General features: G+C 45.2%; 1 long non-coding RNA gene across 12 annotated transcripts; it reads right to left on the bottom strand.

The window, feature by feature from the left end:
- Positions 1 to 1,083: 1,083 nt before the first annotated feature.
- Positions 1,084 to 20,754, bottom strand: LOC126989527 (uncharacterized). 12 transcript variants are annotated; one of them, XR_007743425.1, is made up of 6 exons: positions 20,686 to 20,754; positions 20,293 to 20,490; positions 19,762 to 19,965; positions 19,558 to 19,693; positions 19,085 to 19,288; positions 1,084 to 2,174 (listed from the first exon to the last, which is right to left on the bottom strand). It is a non-coding gene; the product is annotated as an uncharacterized LOC126989527 (long non-coding RNA). The 12 variants fall into 12 exon arrangements; XR_007743429.1 differs by lacking the exons at positions 20,293 to 20,490; positions 20,686 to 20,754 and adding an exon at positions 20,097 to 20,229; XR_007743413.1 differs by lacking the exons at positions 20,293 to 20,490; positions 20,686 to 20,754 and adding an exon at positions 19,357 to 19,424 and having other exon boundaries at positions 19,762 to 20,043.
- Positions 20,755 to 22,693: the final 1,939 nt, after the last annotated feature.

Raw genomic sequence — 22,693 nt, 5'->3', positions numbered from 1 at the left:
ACCTGAGGCTTGGTGTGTATGTGCGCCATTTTGAAATTTACATTTTGGGAAAAGGTGTATATGTTGTGTGAATGTAGTGTGGTGTGGATAAAGAGAGGATCTGTCTTTAGAGAGCATGCTGAACTACTCTCCGGTGTTGGTGAGACAACAGGGAAACGGTTAGTGAGGACATGGGAAGGGTCTTTGGAGGGCTTCAGCTCCCTTCTCACCTCCCATATATACCTCACCGGGAGTGGCTTGCGCCCGTTCGGTAGGTGTCTTCCTACCTACTCCAGGTTGAGGGAAGATTGTGTGCTGATAGCGGAGACAGTAACAGGAGGAGGCAGGCAGATGTAGAAAAAGTCGCCCAACCAGCCAGGTATTAGTACGGGTGTGAAGGGAGTTTACAGGAAGGTTAGGATAGGTTAGGTGTGGGTTTTATGGGGGAGGTAAAATTTGTGCTTATAGCGGAGAGAGTAACATTAGGGGAGGCAGGCAGAGGTAGAGGGAGTCACCCAACCAGCCAGGTATTAGCACAGGTGTGAAGGGGATATACAGGAAGGTTAGGTTAGGATTAGGTGTGGGTTTTATGGGGGAGCGTAGATTGTGTGCTGATAGCGGAGACAGTAGCAGGAGGGGAGGCAGGCAGAGGTAGAAGAGTCACCCAACCAGTCAGGTATTAGTACAGGTGTGAATGGGGTTTAAGGGCCATATTCTTAAACGTAAAAGAACATAAGAATGTCAGGAGTCTGCAATAGGCCGGTTGGTTTATACAAGGCAGCTCCTGTAAGTCTAATCCCACCTTACCTCACTATCCATGTTAGATCGTTAAGTGATTTGTTATTTATTTGTTAATGGGTAGTCAAACAGCTGTATTACCGTCAGTTAGGTAGGTTAGTTAAATAGATAGTTTGATAGTTAGTTAAGCAGTTAGAGTCAGTTAGTTAATTTTACTATATTCTGTATTTATTTATTTATTTATTTATATTAATTTTTTTTTGCTATTTTGTTTTTCTTTTTCCTTTTCTTTCTTTTCTTTTTTCTATTTGTTTTCTTTTTCTTTTCTTTTTCTTTCTTTTTTCCTTTGTGTTTTCTCGGTGTTGGTTTTCTTTTTTGATGTTCTTTTTTGGTGTTCTTTTTTGGTGTTCTTTTTTCCTATCATCCTTTTGTTGATGTTCGTTGGTCTGGGTGAGCCGCTTTCCTCCCAGAAGAGACCCGCCCATAATTTTGGAGATGTTGTTAGGGCCAAAAGGGGGATGATGTTTGTTTTATTTCATTTTCTTGATGTCGTGTTTTTCGTTCTTTGTATTGCTTTAGTTTTCTTTTTCGATGTTTTCCTGTTCTTTTTCTTTTACTTCTTATTGATGATTTTTGTTGTTGTTTTTTCCTATTATCCTTTTGTTGATGTTCCTTGGTCTGGATGAGCCGCTTTCCTCCCAGAAGAGACCCATCCATAATTTTGGTGATGTTGTTTGGGACCGAAAGGTGAATGATGTTTCTTTGTATTTCTCTTTCCTTGATGTTGTTCATTTATTTCTGTTGCTTTTCTTTTTCGATGTTTTTTCTGTTATTTTTCCTTTTTTTTGGTGTTCTTTTCTATATCATCCCTTGTTGATGTTCTTTGGTCTGGGTGAGCCGCTTTCTCCCCAGAAGAGACCCACCCATAATTTTGGTGATGTTAGTCAGGGCTGGAAGGTGGATGATGTTTGTTATATTTTTCTTTCCTTGATGTGTTTTTCTTTATGTTTTTTTTTATTTCATTTATTCATATCATCCTTTGGTTGATGTTCTTTGGTCTGGATGAGCCGCTTTCTCCCCAGAAGAGACCCATCCATAATTTTGGCGATGTTAGGGCCTAAAGGTGGATGAACTTTTTGTTTCTTTTCTTGATGTTTCGTTTCTGTATTTTCCATTTTTCTGGTGTTCCTTTTTATTTTCTTTTTCTTTGGTGTTCCCATCGCGTGGATTGTCTACGACAGTATAACGAGCACCACAAGCCCGGGTTTGTTTAGAGTTTGCTCTCCTAGGCAGATTGCCTACCACGGCTGACGACCTCCACCTGGCCGGGTTTATTGTTCGGAGTTTGCTCTCCTAGGCAGATTGCCTACCACAGCTGACGACCTCCACCTGCCCGGGTTTATTGTTCGGAGTTTGCTCTCCTAGGCAGATTGCCTACCACGGCTGACGACCTCCACCTGGCCGGGTTTATTGTTCGGAGTTTGCTCTCCTAGGTGAACTGCCTACCACGGCTGACGACCTCCACCTGGCCGGGTTTATTGTTCGGAGTTTGCTCTCCTAGGTAAAATGCTTACGCTAACGAGCTCCACCTGCCCGGGTTTTTTGCTCGGAGTTTGCTCTCCTAGGTGAACTGCTCACTCTAACGAGCTCCACCTGCCCGGGTTTGTTGTTCGGAGTTTGCTCTCCTAGGTGAACTGCCTACCACGGCTAACGAGCCCCACCTGCCCGGGTTTGTTTAGAGTTTGCTCTCCTAGGTGAACTGCCTACCACGGCTAACGAGCCTCACCTGCCCGGGAAGCAGCTCAAAGGTAAAACAATACCACACAAAAAAGTCTGTACACCACTTCTCCTAACACAAACAAACGAAAAAAGTAGCTTCCATCAAGTGCTTTTTCTCTTTTTCTTTTCGTTCGTTGATTTTTCACATCATAGGAGTTTCATTTGATGTTGATGAAAGTTCAGCATGCAGCTTTTTTTGTTTATATTGCCATTGTTCGGAACTTATTCTATGAGTATGTCGGAAAAAATGACTGAACGGGTAAATGTTATGAAAGAGATGGGGAAGCAAAATGGGTTCCAATCCTTATGAGAAGAAAGTTTTATCTACGAATTATTGGGTCTGGATTAAAGTCTTCCTCCACCTCTTCCGCTGCTTCCTTCTCTTCCTCCTTTTCTTCCTCCACTTACAAACGTGCTGTATGTTTACGAAAGTGCGTCTCCTACTCTGGAGACGGCCGCGGCGACGCTGCAGTCGCCGCAGCCGTGAAATAACTCGCAGAGGGTTGAGGGTCGGGGAGCATAGTTAAATTACTCCAATCGAACTTTACGACCCCCTCTACCGCCCCTTCTAACCAGCCCCCCCTTGACCCCCCCCCACATGTATATATGACTTATTTCAGGGATTAGGTATTTCTCGCAACAGCGGCTGCAGTGTCGCCGCGGCCGCCGCCAGAGGAGGCGACGCGCTTGCGTAAACATTATCCCCTATTTTCAGGAGTAAAAAAAGAGACCTTGAATTGGATTTTCAAAGCGTTTCCGTGACTGTTGAAGGTTTGTAGAAAAGATATATAAAGAGATACTGATGTTTCATAAAGTAGGTAATGAGATACTGGCACGGACCTAAAACGAATCTTAACCCATTTCGGCGCCCGAGCTCACATATTTGACACGGTTTTCGTATGAGTTTTCGGTATTTCCAGGAGTATTTTAATGGTCCTAGTAGTAGTTTGATTCTTCTTCTGTACCATGAACCTGAAAACACTCTCATGATAACCCAATTGATCCCCTTTTTGGCCTTTGGAAATAGTTGATGTGAGAGGCGGAAGTGTCTGCCAATACTAACCAAGGAGTCTGCAAGAGGCCGGTGGGCGTAGACAAGGCAGCTCCCGTGAACCTGACCCCACCTAACGTCACTATTCAATCTGATCTTCATAATCTTCACCCATTTCTAGTCCATTGCAGCATATAGGCCTTTCCCAACGTCCTCCACCTCTCCTAACCCCACCTAACCTAATTTAACACCACTCGGATCTTCATAATCTTCACCCATTTCTAGTCCACTGCAGCATAGAGGCCTTTCCCAACGTCTTCCACCTCTCCTAACCCCACCTAACCTAATTTAACCCCTCTCGGATCTTCCTTATCTTCACCCATTTCTAGTCAACTGCAGCATAGAGGCCTTTCCCAACGTCATCCACCTATCCTAATCCCACCTAACCTAACCTAACCCCATTCTGGCCTTCATAATCCTCAGTCATGACTAGTCCACTGCAGCATAGAGGCCTTTCCCAACGTCCTCCACCTATCCTAATCCCACCTAACCTAACCGAACCCCACTCTGACCTTCATAATCCTCAGTCATGACTAGTCCACTGCAGCATAGAGCCCTTTCCCAACGTCATCCACCCCTCTCTGTTTGATATATTACTCCATCGTGCTTTGGCAAATACTCTTAACTAATATAATCTTCATCTTCAGGCATTGCTAGTCCACTGCAGAACAAAGGCCTTTCCCAACGTCCTCCACCTTTCCCTGATAATATACTCCATCATGCTTTGGCAAATACTCAAAATTCATCTATTCTTCATCTTAAGGCCTTGTTAGTCCAATACAAAACAAAGGCCTTTCCCAACGTCCTCCACCTTTCCCTGTTATTATACTCCATTGTGGGTTGGCAAATACTCAAACTTCATCTAATCTTCTTCTTAAGGCCTTGTTAATCCAATACAAAACAAAGGCCTTTCCCAACGTCCTCCACCTTTATATGTTAGGTGTTAGACCTCTTCATCCTGCTCTGGCAAATGCTCTAACTTTAGGGATTGACACTGTAAACTTCATATCGTCAGTCTATGGCAGAACAGAGGTCTTTCTCAATGGTCCATCTCTATTCCTTCACCTTTCTCTGTTTGATGTTAGATTACGCCATCCTGCTCCGGCAAATGCTCTAACTTAAGTGACTGCAATACTCTAATATTCACCATCGCAAGTTATTACTAGTCTATTACAAAGGCCTTTCCCAGTTGTCTGTTCCTCTACCTTTCTCTGTTTGATGTTAGTGTACTCCATCCTGCTCCGACCAATGATCTAGTGTAATCTCTCCACCTGCTCGCCCTCTGCCCGCCCTGACTTGTATATGTTCTGGGTCGTCACTGTTTACATAGATTTACATAGAAAATCAGACCACACAGACCCCATGGTCCAGACTTGGTGGTCTGTCCTTAAACCTAAGTGATTTTACATTAATCAGAAGACTCCAAAACGTTGCATTTCTACTCTAGTTGATATTAAGTTGAAGGAAGTGACGGTCGAGCTTATTTTTGAAGGAGTCAATCGTGTTACACTGGACCACTGACGGTGGAAGCTTATTCCATTCTCGCACTACAACGTTGGTGAAGAAAAATTTGGTGCAGTCTGAATTTACTTGTCTACATCTGAGTTTTACGCCATTGTTCCTCGTGCGCAAAGTGTCATCGATCATAAACAATGTTGATCTGTCTACATTCGTGAAACCATTAAGTATTTTAAAACATTCGATCAGTTTTCCTCGGAGGCGACGTTTCTCAGAGAGAACATGTTAAGGGTAGAAAGCCTTTCTTCGTAGGATTTGTTGCGCAAGAAGGGATCATTTTCGTTGCCCGACGCTGAACACCTTCAATTTAGCAATATCCTTTGCATGGTGGGGAGACCAAAACTGTACCGCATATTCCAAGTGGGGTCTGACTAAACTGTTGTAGAGCAGTATTACATATTAATTCTTGAATGCAAACTTTCTGTTAAAGAAACTCAACGTTGTGTTCACGTTATTCGTTGCACCAATGCATTGCTGGGAGAATTTGAGGCTTGACGCGATTTTGACCCCCAAGTCTTTGACGCCTTGATCCCTTTTGAGGTTATCGCCGCGCAGTTCGTATTCGCACTTCTTCTGCCTCGTTCCTGCTGGAAGGACCTGGCACTTGTCTACGTTAAAGGGCATCTCCATCTATCCGACCAAGCTGAAATTTTGTGCAAATCCTCTTGGAGGCTTTGCCTGTCTTCGTCAGTGAGAACCGAGTTGCCAATCTTTGTGTCGTCTGCAAATTTACTAATGCGGTTATTGAGTCCAACATCCACGTCGTTGATGTAAATAATGAAGAGCACTGGGCCAGGACCGAGCCCTGAGGGACGCCACTAGTGACAGGCGCCCACTCTGAGTTAAATCCGTCGATCACTACTCTTTGTTGTCTGTTGCTCAACCAATTCGCGATCCATTGGTTTACTTGACCGTCAATACCTATTTGCTTTAATTTGTAAGTAATTTATGATGCGGGACTTTATCAAACGCTTTCTGAAATCAAGATAGACTACGTCCAGTGATTTGGTTACGTCATAAACAGTGAAGAGGTCGTTAAAAGGTTAATAGGTTTGATAGGCAGGATCTTTTGTTTCGGAAGCCATGTTGTGAGTCCCCAATCAATGAGTGGCTTTTTCAAGCAAAAATTCACAATTTTGTCTCTAATTATGCCCTCAAGTAGCTTACCTACAACCGAAGTTAGACTAATGGGCCTGTAATTACCTGGTACTTTTTTGTCTCCTTTCTTGAAAATCGGTGTCACGTTAGCCTTTTTCCAATCTGAAGGGACGATGCCTTGTCGCAAGGACATATTGAATACGGTTGTGAGGGAGGAGAGTATTTCGCTCTTTGTTTCTTTCAGCAGAGTTGGATATACTTTGTCAGGTCCAGGACCAGTTGCGTTGGATGTCCTCCTGATGTCAGTTCTCCGCGTGGTGTGTCCCGCCGAGTCCATTTCTCGTTCTTGTTTGTTGTTAGATTATCTTTATTTTTTGTTTCTTACCTAACCGATGATGCTCTCTCTGTCTGTCTGCCTGTCCGTCTCTCTCTCTCTCTCTCTCTCTCTCTCTCTCTCTCTCTCTCTCTCTCTCTCTCTCTCTCTCTCTCTCTCTCTCTCTCTCATCTCCTCCCCATCCTCCTCCTGCCCACACTCACAAGCATACATACACACACATACATACATTCACTCACACACAAACAAACATATATATATATATATATATATATATATATATATATATATATATATGTATATATATATATATATATATATATATATATATATATATATATTGCCTATAGCGCCGGTAGGACATTCTTTAGGGGCCTGATGGTTGGCCCGAGCCCGTTAAGGCTCAAAGAGTTATTTATAATGGCGCCATAATACCTGCCTCATGCTGCTCCCAGGAACCCATTCTTGATTTCACTTGGGCAGCTTCTTCGAAAGTTCGGGTTGATAGGTGATCTTCAGTACAGCATGTGGGTAGCCTTAGGCCACTTGGCGGTGACTGAAAAATCCCAGGTGGTAGCGGCGGATTCGAACACGCATCATCCAATACGCGGCGAATGCGGGGTCGACCTGTAATCACTCACAGCCTTCCTATATATATATATATATATATATATATATATATATATATATATATATATATATATATATATATATATATATATATATATATATATATATATATATATATATATATATATATATATATATATATATATATATATATATATATATATATATATATATATATATATATATATATATATATATATATATATATATATATATATATATATATATATATATATATATATATATATATATATATATATATATATATATATATATATATATATATATATATATATATATATAAGGGGAAGGGGCGGTGGCTGAATGGCTAGCGTGCCTGCCCAGCAATCCGCGCGTTGTCCTGGGATTTTTCAGTCACTGCCGAGTGGCCTCAGACTACCCACATGCTGTCCTGAAGCTCACCTATCAACCCAGACTCAAGAAGATGTACAGCGCAAGTAAAATCAAGAATGAGCTCCGGGGGGCACCATGACCCAATAATAATGACGCCACTATAAACATCTGCCTGCGCAACGACGCCTGGACCGACCACCATATATAAATTAGCCTACTGGCTATAGGTCACATGTATATATATATATATATATATATATATATATATATATATATATATATATATATCTATATATATATATATATATATATATATATCTAGATATATATATATTTTTACAACAAAGGAGGCAGCTCAAGGGCACAAAAAAACAATAATAAAAGAAAAGCCCGCTAATCGCTGCTCCCATAAAAGAATCAGAAGAGGTGGCCAAAAGCAAGGTCAGATTCGGGAGGAGAGATGTTCTGATACCCTCCTCTTGTAAGAGTTCAAGTCGTAGGCAGGAGGAAATACAGATAAAGGAAGATTGTTCCAGAGTTTACCAGCGTGGGGGATGAAAGAGTGATGATGCTGGTTAACTCGTGCATAAGGGGTTTGGACAGTATAGAGATGAGCAGGAGTAGAAAGTCGTGTGCAGCGGGGCCGCGGGAGGGGTGAAGGCATGCAGTTTGCAAGTTCAGAAGAGCAGTCAGCGTGGAAATATCGATAGAAGATAGAAAGAGAGGCAACATCGCGGCGGAATTTAAGAGGTAGAAGAATATCAGTAGGAGGAGGAGAGCTGATGGGACGAAGAGCCTTAGCCTCCACTCTGTCCAGAGGAGCTGTGTGGGTGGAGCCCCCCCACACGTGAGATGCATACTCCATACAAGGGCGGACAAGGCCCCTGTATATGAATAGCAACTGCGCGGGGGAGAAGAACTGGCGGAGACGATACAGAACGCCCAACATCGAGGAAGCTGATTTAGCGAGAGAGGAGATATGAAGTTTCCAGTTGAGATTTTGAGTTATGTTTAGTGTTGAAGAAGGTGACAGCTGAGTGTTGTCGAAGAATAGGGGATAGGTGTTTGGAAGATTGTGTCGAGTTGATAGGTGGAGAAATTGAGTTTTTGAGGCATTGAAGGACACAAAGTTCCTTCTGCCATAATGATAGCAAGGTCTGAGGCTAAGCATTCTTCAGCCTCCAGTCTGGAGTCGTGTACTTCCTGTTGGGATGGCCTTCTATCGAAAGAAGTTGAATAATGCAGAGTGGAGTCGTCGGCGTATGAGCGGACAGGACAGTTTGTCATGGAAAGAAGATCATTGATGAATAACAGGAGGAGGGTGGGTGATAGGACATAGCCCTGTGGAACACCACTGTTACGGGGAAGAACAGTGCGGTGTACCACCGCAGAGATGGAACGGCCGAAAAGGGAACTGGAGAGAAAAGAACAGAGAGAGAGAGATAGAATCCGAAAGAGGGCAGTTTAGAGAGCAAATACTGGTGCCATACTCTTTCGAAGGCTTTCGATATGTCTAGCTCAACTGAGAAAGTTTCACCGAAACGGCTAAGAGAGAATGACCAAGAGTCGGTTAGGAGAGCAAGAAGATCGCCAGTAGAACGCCCCATGCGGAACCCATACTGGCGATCAGATATAAAGTTTAAGCGAAGAGTTCAGCCTTAGCCACAGATGAGACGACAGTGCTGCCGTCAAGATTAAGGAGAGGAGGGAAAGAGGAAGAAGTGAAATTGGAGGATATATTTTTGGCTAGATGCAAGAAGTCACAGGCCGAATTAGAAAAAGCAAGGTATTGCCATTTTCTATCGATAAAATCAGTTTTGGTAAGTCGGAGAATAGATTTGGCACGATTCCGGGCTGAAATGTAAAGGTCAAAGCAAGCGGGAGTTTGAAGGCTCTGGAACCTTTTGTGAGCTGCCTCTCTATCATTGACAGCACGTGAACAAGCATGATTAAACCAAGGCTTTTTAGCATGAGGAGTAGAGAAAAAACGTGGAATGTATGCCTCCATTCCAGAGACAATCACCTCTGTGATGTGCAGGGAACACGCATTGGGGTCTCTCTCCTGGAAGCAGTAATCATTCCACGGAAAATCGGAAAAGTATGTCCTCAGGTCCATATTCTAACGTCGTCTTCTTTCCACAGCGAAGTCGAGAGATGACGGCGGAAGCGAGGCGGTGGAGGAGGAGGACTAGAGCGCCCCCTTCCCTGGCGCGGAATAACCAGAGTCCTGCAAGTCGGCTACCCAAGGCCCTCCCGTGGGTCCACTCCCTCCCCCGCTACCCGTATACCTCATTCCTCACGACGTCCTCCAGCATTATTACTACTGGTGCTGCCGAGACGAAGGCATCTGCTACCGCTCCTGCTGCTGAAGCTCTCGATGGCACTGCTGTGTCCTCCGAGTCCTTTTCCTCGTTTGGTCTTCCTGAGTTTTCCAGCGTCCAGCCCTCCAAATACCCCTTGTGCCCCTCCCGGCCGCCTACACTCACCAACGACCTTGACCCACTTATCCATCCCTCCAGCCTCCTCCAGACACCCCCATCCAACCTCGCTCTGTCCTCCCCCTCCCTGCATGGCTCGGTACACACGCTGCCTGCCGGGGTCGCTGCAGGGCCGTCTACCATGACCCGTAGCTCTTCCATGACCTCGTTGGAGTCCTTCAGATCGTTTCCCTGGACCAGGTTCCCCGACCACATGCAGGCGTCCGTGGATCTCGTGCAGCAGGCCAGGACCAGGGCGTGGGTGCGTTCCGATTCGGCCCGTGAGCTGCCTCGGCTGTGTGGAGGGCCTGAGGATGCTGGACCAGTGGGTGAGTAAGACTGCTGCTTTGTTGACTTCATTAAGTGTATAAACTTCATTTAACCCGGTAGCTGCGGGGGTCATGTTTATTAGGTTAGGTTAGGCTAGGTTAAAGGCCCCATCTAAGCAAAATAATGAGACAGAAACATCATCCACACAAGCCATTTCATAATATATATCAACGCATTTGTGATCAGTGAATGCATCGTCTATTTTGGGAGGTTCATATCATGGCAGAAATTTGGCCTATCGTGTAACGGGTTACCGGGGGGCGTTTAAAGGGCGTTGATTAAGATTTCAGCCTCCTTAAGGCGAATATATTCGTAGCCTATGTACAAGGAGCGTCGGAGCGAGAGCGACTGCCGTTGTGTGTCAGTTGGACTCTCGTGAAGGAGTGACGAGTTACAGGTTGGAAAATAATTGTTACAATTGGTCACGTACGTCAAGGTGCCTCAAGCTTGATGAAATGCTTTGTATACGAACTGAGACGGTAAACACTGACGGACGACATTCCTATAAGGTGGCGTGATCTATCTGTCGTGGGTTTTTTCCATTGACAATTGTATGCCTAATTCGTGGTGATACTAAATAATAATAATAATAATACATTGATATCCTACTATAACAATCGCTGCTGCTACACGGTAAAGCCACAAATTTGTCCCGTCGCTGCTACCGGGTTAATGGTCCATAAGATATACGTATATAGAAGCTTTACAAGAGGTTACGTGCTCTCTTACATGGACAAGATATGAATCGGCATACACACACTTTCTCGTTTCACTAGAATCTCTTGGGGTGTTCATTAAGTTTAGAAAGTTACATAAATATTGCTACGCACTTCAACAAATTCATTAATCAAGTAACATTATAGCAACTTTTGACTTGGCTGCTTGTTAATAAGAACCATTGTCGAAGTTTATGTATATACTATTTGTCCCAAGCATTACTTTCCATAACATTATTTTTCTTTGTTACATCTCAGCTTACAGAGGTACAGAACGAAAAAAAGGGACAGGATTTGACCGTTGAAAACAAACACAGGTGAGCTCGTTGAGAATGGAAAAGATATGAGTCAAATGATGAATGACTATTTCCTCTCAGTTTTCACGCAGGAAGATCTAACAACCATTCCAGAGAGAGTTCAGGTTTATGAGGGCGAAGAGAACGACAAGATGAGGGATGTGATCATCACTAGGCAAGTAGTCCAGGATGAGATTGGTAGGTTGAAGAAAACAAATCGCCGGGGCAGGACAAAGTATTCCCACGGATTCTGAAAGAGTGCAAGGAGGTCCTCAGTGGCCCAGTTACCAATATCTTTAAGATGTCGGTAAATTCTGGGTATGTGCCCAATCAATGGAAAGTAACCAATGTGACGCCGATTTTCAAAAAGGGAGACAAGTCAGCCACCACAAATTATCGCCCAATTAGCTTAACATCAGTTGTAGGAAAGATGTTGGAGTCATTTATAGCCGGGAGCATTCGGGACCATCTAGAAATACATAATTTAATCATGATTCACAGCATGGGTTCCCAAAGGGAAGGTCTTGCCTTACTAACCTGTTGTCCTTTTACACTAAAGTAATCGAGGCGGTTGACAGAGATGAAAACTATGACATATTATATTTAGATTTCAATAAACCGTTCGACAAAGTTCCTCATCACCGGCTGTTACTAAAATTACAGGCTCACGGCGTAGATGGGAAAGTTTTGAACTGGATCAGGGCGTGGCTTAGTGGTAGGTAGCAGAGAGTGCAAATCAATGGTAAAAAATCTGAATGGGGCAGTGTTACGAGTGGAGTCTCTCAAGGGTCGGTGATGAGTCCTCTGCTTTTTATTATTTACATCAATGACTTGGACACAGGAATTAGTAGTGATGTCAGTAAGTTCGCAGATGATACCAAGATCGGTAGAGTAATCCAATCAGACAGGGACGCTAGCGTTCTCCAGGATGAGCTTGACAGACTATATAATTGGGCGGGGAAATGGAAGATGGAATTCAATGTCGGGAAGTGTAGCATTCTGAGTGTAGGTAGGAATAATCCCTCACACAATTACTCCTTAAATGACACTCCTCTAAGCAGGTCTGGGCGTGAGAGAGACTTAGGAGTACTAGTGAGCGCTGACCTCCGGCCTAGGGCTCAATGCATTCAGGCTAAAAATCGGGCAAACAGTGTACTTGGTTTCATCTCAAGGAGCGTGAGCAATAGGAGCGCTGAAGTCATCCTCAAACTTTACTTAGCACTAGTTAAACCTCATCTCGATTATGCAGTTCAGTTCTGGTCCCCCTACTATAGAATAAGAACATAAGAACATAAGAGTACTTGAGAAGTCTACAGGGCCCGGTGAGCCTGGCAAGGGGCAGCTCTTGACCCTAAGCTCTCTAACCTTCTAACCCCACGCTGTCCATGAATTTATGAAGTCTACTTTTCTATTTTTGATGTGACATTTGTATTGGCACTCACCACATGACTGCTAAGTCTATTCCACTCATCCACCACCCCACTTCGTCATTTCTGCTTATAAGGAATCCTGGCAGATCTGAATTTATCAGATTTAACCCGTTCCTTCGTGTCCTGCCAGTTCTCTTACAACAAAAGCTTATTTAAGAATGTTCCAATAAAGCCCTTCATTCATTTTATAAGATCATGTCATGTCTCTCCACCCTTTTTCTTTCTGAAGCGGTAAGACTTTATTGTTGTCTCTTTCCTCGTATGTGGATTATCAACCCCAGATCCTCTTAGTCATTCTCCTCTGCACTAACATTTTGATATCCATTCCATTCTCTAGGGTACTTGAATGGATATCAAGATGTTAGAATCTGTACAGAGGAGGATGCCAAAGATGATTCAGGGGGTGAGAAACTTGCCTTATGAAGATAGGCAAAGCATTTAAATCTACACGCTCTAGAAAGGCGAAGGTTGCGAGGAGACTTGATCGAAGTCTATAAATGGATGAAGGGCTTTAATAAAAGGGATGTCAATAAGATTTTGATAGTAAAAGAGCCAGGTAGGAAGCGTAGCAATGGTTTTAAGTTAGACAAATTCAGATTCAACAAAGATATAGGCAAGAACTGGTTCACCAAAAGAGTGGTAGATGAATGGAACAGGCCTGGGAGCCATGTTGTGGGTGCCAATACCGTAGATACATTCAGGAAAAGGTTAGCTAAAGCCATGGATGGTGAGGTAAGGTGGGGTTGAGTGTACAGGAGCTGCCTTGTATAGGCCAACCGGCCTCTTGCAGACTCCTTACGTTCTTATGTTCTTATATACTGTACCTACTCGTCATTAACTTATTTGTCATAGTCTATTTTTATTACTTTTCTTGTTCTATGATCTTATTACTTATTTAATGTAATGTTTAAGAATTGATCGGCTGGAGGTTAAATGAGTACTTATAAATATAGAGATGAGATAAGATAAGATAAGATAAAGTTATATGGAGATAGAGTTGCCAAGAAAATAGAACTGTAAGGAGATAAGATAAAAATGAAGTTAAAAGAAGAAAAAAAATGTAGATAAATTTGTAGGTATGGATAAATATATATATATATATATATATATATATATATATATATATATATATATATATATATATATATATATATATATATATATATATATATATATATATATATATATATATATATATATATATATATATATATTTTTTTTTTTTTTTTTTTTTACGTCTTGGCCTATTGCGCCGGTAGGTAGGGCCAGCAGGTTCTTCCCAGTAGATCCTGACAGTCGGTCCAAGGCAAGGTATGTCGTGCCTTCCATGTTTTATTGTGCTTAACGGTAAAAATATAGCTTGTTTTTATAGCTATTTATCATTGTGTTTGACTCGTGCCTGTTTTTACTGTTTACTGATGGAGCGGGAAAGAAAAATGGGCTTTGTAAATAAATAGTGGTACTTTTGTCATGGAGAAGGAGTGAAAAAATAAAAGTTTTGAAAAAAAAGCGATACTTATTCAGTTTTTGGATGGAAAAGGTTAGAAAAAAGGTAGTTGGAAAAAATGTGGTACCTATAGGGAGGTGGATGGGGGGCAAATGGAAGAGGAAGAAGGTGGTTGGAAGAAAGAGGAACGTGAATGGGGAGCAAGTGGGAGATGAGGAAGGTGAAGGAAAGGAAGAGGAATGGGGAGCAGGAGGAAGGGAAAGGAATGGGGAGCAGGAGGAAGGGAAGGGAATGGGGAGCAGGAGGAAGGGAAGTGAATGGAGAGCTGGAGGAAGGGAAGTGAATGGAGAGCTGGAGGAAGGGAAGTGAATGGGGAGCTGGAGGAAGGGAAGTGAATGGAGAGCTGGAGGAAGGGAAGTGAATGGAGAGCTGGAGGAAGGGAAGTGAATGGAGAGCTGGAGGAAGGGAAGTGAATGGGGAGCTGGAGGAAGGAAGGAATGGGGAGCAGGAGGAAGGAAGTGAATGGAGAGCTGGAGGAAGGAAGTGAATGGAGAGCTGGAGGAAGGGAAGTGAATGGAGAGCTGGAGGAAGGGAAGTGAATGGGAGCTGGAGGAAGGAAGGGAATGGAGAGCTGAGGAAGGGAAGTGAATGGAGAGCTGGAGGAAGGAAGGAATGGAGAGCTGGAGGAAGGAAGGAATGGGAGCTGGAGGAAGGGAAGTGAATGGAGAGCTGAGGAAGGGAAGTGAATGGAGAGCTGGAGGAAGGAAGTGAATGGGAGCTGGAGGAAGGGAAGTGAATGGAGAGCTGGAGGAAGGAAGGAATGGGGAGCTGGAGGAAGGAAGGAATGGAGAGCTGGAGGAAGGAAGTGAATGGAGCTGGAGGAAGGAAGGAATGGGAGCTGGAGGAAGGGAAGGAATGGAGAGCTGGAGGAAGGGAAGTGAATGGGGAGCTGGAGGAAGGGAAGTGAATGGAGAGCTGGAGGAAGGAAGGAATGGAGAGCTGGAGGAAGGGAAGTGAATGGAGAGCTGGAGGAAGGGAAGGAATGGAGAGCTGGAGGAAGGAAGGAATGGAGAGCTGAGGAAGGGAAGTGAATGGAGAGCTGGAGAAAGGGAAGGAATGGGGAGCTGGAGGAAGGGAAGTGAATGGGAGCTGGAGGAAGGGAAGGAATGGGGAGCTGGAGGAAGGGAAGTGAATGGAGCTGGAGGAAGGAAGTGAATGGGAGCTGGAGGAAGGGAAGTGAATGGAGAGCTGGAGGAAGGGAAGTGAATGGAGAGCTGGAGGAAGGGAAGTGAATGGAGAGCTGGAGGAAGGGAAGTGAATGGAGAGCTGGAGGAAGGGAAGTGAATGGAGAGCTTGAGGAAGGGAAGTGAATGGAGAGCGGGAGGAAGGAAGGAATGGAGAGCTGGAGGAAGGGAAGGAATGGAGAGCTGGAGGAAGGGAAGGAATGGAGAGCTGGAGGAAGGGAAGGAATGGAGAGCTGGAGGAAGGAAGTGAATGGAGAGCTGGAGGAAGGGAAGTGAATGGAGAGCTGGAGGAAGGAAGTGAATGGGGAGCTGGAGGAAGGAAGTGACTGGAGCGCTGGTGGAAGGGAAGTGAATGGTGAGCTGGAGGAAGGGAAGTGAATGGAGAGCTGGAGGAAGGGAAGTGAATGGAGAGCTGGAGGAAGGGAATTGAATGGAGAGCTGGAGGAAGGGAAGTGAATGGAGAGCTGGAGGAAGGGAAGGAATGGGGAGCTGGAGGAAGGGAAGTGAATGGGGAGCTGGAGGAAGGGAAGTGAATGGAGAGCTGGAGGAAGGGAAGGGAATGGAGAGCTGGAGGAAGGGAAGTGAATGGAGAGCTGGAGGTAGGGAAGTGGAAAAAAGCGAATGGAAAGCAGGAAGGGGATGGAATTGGAAAAAGAAGTGGTTAGTGGTTCCTTGTTTAACGGTCTTGTAACTCTTTGGATAGAGAAGGTAAGAAGAAGAGGGAGCTGGAGATAATGGGGTACCTTTTTTAACTTTATTGATGGAGAGGCAAAGAAAAACAGGAGCTTGAAAATAATTGTGCTACTTATTCCAACTTTTTGGATGGAGACGGTAAGAAAAAAAAGTTGAATGGAAAGAAAATACTGTGGTGCCCTATTTTAACTTCCGATTGAGAGGTAAATATAAATTGGCCTGGTAAAAAAACATTGGGATACTTATTATTATTGGCGTCACAGACGCCGAACAACAGATTGTCCATCTTGTTGTTCTCTTCAAGTTGTTTTCCTATATAATAACGTCTTGGCCTCTGGCGTCGGTAGGCCTTCATAGTAGGGCCTGATGGTCGGCCCGTTGTGGCTCAGGTAAGTGTTTATAGTGGCGCCATCTTTACTTTTCAGCATTTTCCATAGGAGTAAAAGAAAAATATATTATGAGATAAATATAGGGGAGACCGAATGAGAGGAGGAGGAGGGATGTGATAATGAAGGTGGATGAAGTAAATGATGATAAGGTGAGAGAATATGAGAGAAATAAATAAAAGAATAAATAAACAAATAAAATAAATAAAACGAATACAGTGGACAAACTAGAACAGGGAAATCAAAACCAGTAAAAAAAACAGCATAACAATAGAATAGAGAGGAAGAATAGAATATAACAGATGTAAAGCAGAACAGTATAATAATAATAATAATAAAAGTTTGGAACATGATACTGTTGTCAGGTGTGTGTCTGTGTGTGTGTGTGTGTGTGTGTGTGTGTGTGTGTGTGTGGTCATTAACAGTAAGGTCAGGGCAGGTAGGCAGAAAGGTGTGTGTATGAGGTTGGTTGGGTCAGGTAAGGTCAGGTGTTGTCAGGTATATCAGACCTTGAGAGGGAGAGAGAAGAATAGGGTAGGAGGGGAAGAAGGGATAAAGGGGAGGAGTAGGGGATTAAAAAAGAGAGTGAGGAAAGGAGAGGCGAAGAGAAAGAGGGAGAGGTAAAGGGGAAGAATGGGAAGGAGAGGAGAAGCAGGGAGTAATGTAGATAGGGGTGGATATAGAGGAAGGGGATGAAGAGAGGGAGGTGGGTCATGGGAGTGGTTCATAACCGTTTTTGTCATTTTTAACCCAAAGTCCCGAGCAGTCGCAGATAAGGTCATTGTAGCTTCTGGTGTCGAGGCGAGCAGACGAGACGCTGTCCTCCACATCTCCATACCTCTCCCGCCTTCCCTCCATCAGTAACAAGTTATACCTCCATCTCGAGTCCCTCAATCTCTCCACACCTACCATCAGTAAGCCTCGACCCATGTCCCTGCTGCCACTGAGTCCCCCAGTGCCTCGTCTGCGCCTCCCCCTTACTCCCTTTGCTCTAAGGTTCATTCCCCGAGCCTCCCCCTACCTCCCATATCACCCTCATCACCAGCACAGCCTTCCCCCAGCATCCACCCTTTAGCATCCGTCCAATTTTCCACCAGCATTCCTCAGCACCCCATATCACCCGATCAGCCTTCCCCCAGCATTCCCCAACACCCCATATCGCCCTCCCAGCCTTCACCCAGCATCCCTCTCCACCCAAGAGATCCCCGTACCCCATATTCACCCTCGAGCACTTCTCCCAATGGAACCATGACCCCCAAGCGGTCCTACAGGTTACTTCGCAGGTTCTCCCCGCCAGGACTCCCCCGTGCTGGAGAGGTTGCGGCAGGGGCTGGACACTGTGGACAGGACGTGTATTTCCGTAGATGAGGTTCCGAGGAGCCCACCGATGACGTGTGTTGGCTGCGAGGAGGGACTGAAGCGGCTGCAGAGCTTGGTGAGTAAGCTACAAGGAGACTAGAGTACTAATATAGTCTCCTTGGTAGGCTACGCGTTGGCTTTATTGAGTTTACTTACTTTATTTCACCGCATTGTTTTGTTTCGTTATTATTTCACATATTTTTATTATATATTTAGTTTAGCTATTTCACGGTAGTTTTGTTCAGTTAGGTGAGTTAGTGTTACGAATGTGTGTGTGTGTGTGTGTGTGTGTGTGTGTGTGTGTGTGTGTGTGTGTGTGTGTGTGTGGCCACGTTTCATGTTTTAACTATTTATCTCACGGCATTACTGTTTACTTATTTTTCGGTAATTATTTCACAGCATTGATATTTATTTTAGATCTACCGGTAGTTATCTAAGAGCTCTATTGTCTACCGGTACTTATTTTTAGCGGTTTATTTCACACCATAGCAGATACTCTTCTTTCCCTAACAATACTAATTTTACACATACTCTTGACTCGTGTTATTAATAGCATCTTTTTTCTAACTCTTAGTTGGAGGAAATGGAGGCACGCGGATACTCTTCTTTCCCTAACAGTACTAAGTTTACACATCATAAACTCTTTACTCGTGTTATTAATAGCTTTTTTTTTCTTCCTTTTAGGTGGAGGAAATGGGGGGATGCGGTAGGCTGCCCGTGAGTCCCGGGGAGACGCTGGTGCCCATACTGGCAGAGGAGGCGGAGGCGGAGGAGGCGACGGAGGGGAAGAAGGCGATTTGAGGCGAGGCGAACTGACTGGCTGGCTTATGCTCCGTTGACCTGAAGCGCTGGACACAAGACATCATCACAATAATTGCTGTCATTACATGCAGTACTGATGAATTCAAGGGTATATTTACTCACTGATATATATTCTCGCATAAATGCAGTCAACAACTCGCTTCAAGGTTACTCAACAACTGTGATTGATTTTTTTCGACAAACTGAGAGCTTTTCAAATGAAACTCAGATTTTGGCAAGAAAAAGTCCAAGCAGGTCGGTATGACATTTTTGAGAAAACGAGTGACAGCTTGTCATCTCTGTGTAGAGATGATGTGAATAAGGTCAGTGTTGTTATCCATGAGCACTTGTTTTTTCTCAGTGAAGAGTTTGTTTTAAGTTTGCTCTCCTAGGCAGATTGCCTACCACGGCTGACGACCTCCACCTGCCCGGGTTTATTGTTCGGAGTTTGCTCTCCTAGGCAGATTGCCTACCACGGCTGACGACCTCCACCTGGCCGGGTTTATTGTTCGGAGTTTGCTCTCCTAGGCAGATTGCCTACCACGGCTGACGACCTCCACCTGCCCGGGTTTATTGTTCGGAGTTTGCTCTCCTAGGCAGATTGCCTACCACGGCTGACGACCTCCACCTGCCCGGGTTTATTGTTCGGAGTTTGCTCTCCTAGGCAGATTGCCTATCACGGCTGACGACCTCCACCTGCCCGGGTTTATTGTTCGGAGTTTGCTCTCCTAGGCAGATTGCCTACCACGGCTGACGACCTCCACCTGGCCGGGTTTATTGTTCGAGTTTGCTCTCCAGGCAGATTGCCTACCACGGCTGACGACCTCCACCTGCCCGGGTTTATTGTTCGAGTTTGCTCTCCAAGGCAGATTGCCTACCACGGCTGACGACCTCCACCTGGCCGGGTTTATTGTTCGGAGTTTGCTCTCCTAGGCAGATTGCCTACCACGGCTGACGACCTCCACCTGGCCGGGTTTATTGTTCGGAGTTTGCTCTCCTAGGTGAACTGCCTACCACGGCTGACGACCTCCACCTGGCCGAGTTTATTGTTCGGAGTTTGCTCTCCTAGGTGAACTGCCTACCACGGCTGACGACCTCCACCTGCCCGGGTTTATTGTTCGGAGTTTGCTCTCCTAGGTGAACTGCCTACCACGGCTGACGACCTCCACCTGGCCGGGTTTATTGTTCGGAGTTTGCTCTCCTAGGTGAACTGCCTACCACGGCTGACGACCTCCACCTGCCCGGGTTTGTTGTTCGGAGTTTGCTCTCCTAGGTGAACTGCCTACCACGGCTAACGAGCCCCACCTGCCCGGGTTTGTTGTTCGGAGTTTGCTCTCCTAGGTGAATTGCCTACCACGGCTAACGAGCCCCACCTGCCCGCGTTTGTTTAGAGTTTGCTCCCAGGTGATCTGCCTACCACGGCTAACGAGCCTCACCTGCCCGGGTTTGTTTAGAGTTTGCTCTCCTAGGTGAATTGCCTCCCACGGCTAACGACCTCCACCTGCCCGGGTTTGTTTAGAGTTTGCTCTCCTAGGTGAATTGCCTACCACGGCTAACGACCTCCACCTGCCCGGGTTTATTTTTCGGAGTTTGCTCCCAGGTGAATTGCCTACCACGGCTAACGACCTCCACCTGCCCGGGTTTGTTTAGAGTTTGCTCTCCTAGGTGAATTGCCTCCCACGGCTAACGACCTCCACCTGCCCGGGTTTGTTTAGAGTTTGCTCTCCTAGGTGAATTGCCTACCACGGCTAACGACCTCCACCTGCCCGGGTTTATTGTTCGGAGTTTGCTCTCCTAGGTGAATTGCCTACCACGGCTAACGACCTCCACCTGCCCGGGTTTGTATAGAGTTTGCTCTCCAGGTGAATTGCCTCCCACGGCTAACGACCTCCACCTGCCCGGGTTTATTGTTCGAGTTTGCTCTCCCAGGTGAATTGCCTCCACGGCTAACGACCTCCACCTGCCCGGGTTTGTTGAGAGTTTGCTCTCCTCGGCTGAGTGCCTACCCCGGCTAACGACCTCCACCTGCCCGGGTTTATTGTTCGGAGTTTGCTCTCCTAGGCAGACTGCCTACCACGGCTAACGACCTCCACCTGCCCGGGTTTGTTTAGAGTTTGCTCTCCAGGTGAACTGCCTACCACGGCTAACGACCTCCACATGCCCGGGTTTGTTTAGAGTTTGCTCTCCCAGGTGAATTGCCTACCACGGCTAACGACCTCCACCTGCCCGGGTTTATTGTTCGGAGTTTGCTCTCCAGGTGAATTGCCTCCCACGGCTAACGACCTCCACCTGCCCGGGTTTGTTTAGAGTTTGCTCTCCTAGGGGAATTGCCTCCCACGGCTAACGACCTCCACCTGCCCGGGTTTAGTGTTCGGAGGTTGCGCGCCTAGGTGACGTGCCTCCCACTGCGAACGACCTCCACCTGCCCGGGTTTGTATAGAGTTTGCTCTCCTAGGTGTATTGCCTCCACGGCTAACGACCTCCACCTGCCCGGGTTTATTGTTCGAGTTTGCTCTCCCAGGCAGACTGCCTACCACGGCTAACGAGCTTCACCTGCCCGGGTTTGTAGCCGGAAGATCTCCGGCACCTCCGTCGGGGCCCTGAGGGACGCCGAGGAGCCCTGCCTGAGCCCTCCAGTCCTGCCATGCTCGCCAGGGAGACCTTGGGCTGCTGGCGCTCCACACCCCTGCCGAGGCGAGGATGCAAGAACTCGCTTCTAAAACTACCAGACTGGATTATAAAATTAATGATAATTACTGTGGAGGCGCCGGTCACCGCGTTTATCGGTTCAGGATGGAAGACCGACGGGCCTGGGAAACGCGCACAAGCATCCAAAGGAGTCCTCGCGACGGCTTGCGACGCAGCATCCGTTTCCCTTTTTCTTTCTCATTCCATTTTTTCTTTTTTATTATATTTTCCTTCTCTGATTGATTGATTGATTGATTTTACTTGGTAGGAACCTGTTCACCAATTAACATCATTCAGGTATACATTGCACCCACACACCTGCGGAGAGAAAACACCAGTGAGAGTGCTGACGCTCACGAGGACGGCCCGCTAGAGTTTCCTAACATTCGCATCGGGGCCCAATTCTCTTAAGTCGTCTGTCTCTTTATTTTTCTTCTACTTCATTCTATTTCTAACTTTCTTTCATCCTTGCTCTCCATCTATGAATTTATTTTTATATTTCTCTCTCTCTCTCTCTCTCTCTCTCACACACACACACACACACACACACACACACACACACACACACAGCTTTCGTAGGCGTTGTTGGTATTGCCAGGGGTAGTTTGATGACCCTGGTGGTAGTCTGACCTCCTATCTGTACTATGGACCTAAAAAAAACACTCATGAGAATCCGACTGATCTCCTTTGACCCCTGTGAAAAAAGTTGGTATGAGAGACAGAAGCGTCTGAGAATACCGGCCTAGGAGTTGTCATGTATAAGTCGAGTGTCCTCTTGTTGGGTTAAGGAAATGCACTGTTAATTATTTGTTCATTTATTGGCATCACAGGAGGCGGCTCAAAGACAAAACAAAACACACTCACTAAAAAAACACCAACCACTTCTCCCACAATCAGAAAACACTCACCATCATGTGTTTTTTTCTTTTTTTTCTCTCTCTCATTTATATATTTATTTTCGCATCCTGGCAGGCAAACATTAACACACACACAAAAACATAACCACTTCTCCCACTATCAGAAAACAGTCACCATAATGTGCTTTTTCTATTTTTTTCTCTCCCATTTATCTAATTATTCTCGCATCACAGGAGGCAGCTCAAGGGTAACACAATAACACCCCAAAAAACTAAACCACTTCTCCCACAATCAGAAAGCACTCACTATCATGTGCTTTTCTCATTTTTTTCTCTCCCATTTATCTGTTTGTTTTCGCATCATAGGAAGCAGCTCAAAGGTAAAACAATAACACACAAAAGAGTCTGTGCACCACTTCTCCTAACACAAACACACGAAAAAAATAGCTGCCATCAAGTGCTTTTTCTCTTTTTTCTTTTCTTTCATT

Source organism: Eriocheir sinensis, chromosome 6 (assembly GCF_024679095.1).
Source record: "Eriocheir sinensis breed Jianghai 21 chromosome 6, ASM2467909v1, whole genome shotgun sequence".
Taxonomy (NCBI): Eukaryota; Metazoa; Arthropoda; class Malacostraca; order Decapoda; family Varunidae; genus Eriocheir; species Eriocheir sinensis.
Note: the sequence above shows the minus strand (reverse complement) of the source record. Positions and strands in the feature narration are given on the sequence as shown.